This window comes from Mandrillus leucophaeus, unplaced genomic scaffold (assembly GCF_000951045.1).
Source record: "Mandrillus leucophaeus isolate KB7577 unplaced genomic scaffold, Mleu.le_1.0 Scaffold125, whole genome shotgun sequence".
Classification (NCBI taxonomy): Eukaryota; Metazoa; Chordata; class Mammalia; order Primates; family Cercopithecidae; genus Mandrillus; species Mandrillus leucophaeus.
This window is the reverse complement of record NW_012100876.1, coordinates 1,131,097-1,133,358: the sequence shown is the minus strand read 5'-3', so window position 1 is coordinate 1,133,358 and position 2,262 is coordinate 1,131,097.

Below are 2,262 nucleotides of genomic sequence, written 5' to 3'. Positions count from 1 at the left end.
TTGCTCCAAGGGGCGTGGAGAGATGGGACGAGGAGGGTCAGCGCGATGCACCTAGGCAACGCCAGAGGGTGCGCAAGGTCTACTAGAGAAGACCGAGACCGAAGACTATTACTTTAATACACATGCATTCGTGCCTCCAGAATGTATTCATTCTGCATGCATACATGTACTATTCATGTCAGCTTTGATTCTGAAATCTGCAAGCAACCTTGCATTTCCCTTGTGCATAATGCAATCAAGTCCGTATATCTGCACTGATTTGTAGACATTTCCGTGGGCTGGCGCCCAATCTAGGTAAAGCCTGGTTATTGCAAGGCCGCCTGGCACTCTTACCGCGCTCTCCTTCCGAATACTCGCCCCAGCTGCAGCTTCACATTTGTATGTGTGTTTAACTCATTTACTCAGGCTCCGGAGTAGAACGAGGCCTGCAGCGGCACAGCCAGACCCGCCCTATTCCTATGTCCACAGTGCCCAAACCGTGCCCGGCACACAGTATGTACGCAGGGAAGATCCCGTGGATTCACTCTTCCCTCACTTCCTCTTTCCTGCATCCCCTCATTTCGTGACTCATCTCTTTTCCTGGCCCTTGCAGCATCTTCCTCTCTTCCCTTCCGCCCACTCTAGGCTTACGCACGCCGCGCACAGGCTGTTTCCAGGGGCCAGAAGATCTCCGTACCGAGAGGGTGCCCTTCACCACGAGATTTCTAGGATCTCAGGGTGCTGGGTCGCTGACCTGGTGTGTAACAATTACACATTAATTAATGAATTCCCTCATTAATGACTCATGTTCCTACAATGGCGGCTGCTGCCCCTCTCTGTACACAGGCACTAACAGAGAGGGTCCGAGACCCTCGGACATCTGTGAGCCGACTCTGGAGTCCCCAGGGGTCAGGCCCAGAGGGTGTGATCTGTGGGGTCACATTAACCTCTTAGTGCCCTCGGACTTGTCTGAGATGGTATCACAGAGCGGCCTCAGCCAGAGAACAGCAGCCCTTACCACCCTTGGATCAGATTCCCTTTAGATCCTTGGAGCTTGGGATGCAGCCCCTTGGGGGTGAGCAGAGGTCCTGGTTATTTGAAAGACGATGAAACCCTCCTCTTTCCCCGTCCCAAATGTCCTCCCCTCATTGACTGCCAGAATTCTTTCCTTTAGGTTTAGCACTAACCTCTTTTGTGTCCTCTTCTAAAATACAAATTGCCCTGGAAGCTGGAAAGAAAGTCAACAAACATTTATTAAGCACGTGCTATGTGCCACTCTTCTAGATGCTGTGAACGAAACAGAATTTCCACTCTCAAGATACATTCAGGCATGGAGCGAAAGGAGAAGGCTAAGAAACAGGCGAACAGTTACGTCCAGATGTTGTTAAATGCTGGGTAGAGGATGCATCAAGAAACTCATGAGAGACTTTAAAACAGGCAAAAAAGAGAGCTGGACGTTCTGTCTGGAGCACCCATCAAGCTGTCTGATTCCATAAGGGCTTGCACCTTTCATTACTTTTATGTCCAAATAATTCTTGTTCACAGAAATGCAGGTGAATTTTGTTAGGGTAAAATGCAATTGATCATTGTCCTGTGGATATTGACCAATTTTGCAATCTACTTATAAATTCATTTCAGCATTCCTGATTGCCAATATATGTGTGTCTTTGAATTCTCTTTTGAATTGGCTGTAACATTGAACAGGTCCTCCCATTAATTAATGACTAAAATAAAATCTTTGACATGTTCATTTTATATTTATATCAGAATTATGATTTTATATTAAAAATTATCCTTTTGGCCAGGCGAGGTGGCTCATGCCTGTAATCCCAGCATGTTGGGAGGCTGAGGTGGGCAGATCACGAGGTCAGAAGTTCAAGACCAGCCTGGCCAACATGGTGAAACCCCGTCTCTACTGAAAATACAAAAATTAGCCAGACGTCGTGGCACGTGCCTGTAATCCCAGCTACTCAGGAGACTGAGGAAGGAGAATTGCTTGAACCCAATAGGCGGAGGTTGCAGTGAGCTGAGATCACACCATTGCACTCCAGCCTCGGTAACAGAGTGAGATTCCGTCTCAAAAAACAAACAAACAAACAAACAAACAAACAAACAAAAACCCCTTTTAACAGTGACCAAGAGTGATTGGGGCTCTCCTAGGCAGGGTGGTTAGGGAGGGCCTCTGTGAGGAGCTGACACTGAGTTCAAAAGGAGAAAGACAAGCACTATCAAAGCTGCAGGTGGCAGCATTGCAGATGAAAGACATAACTGGTGCAAAGGCTC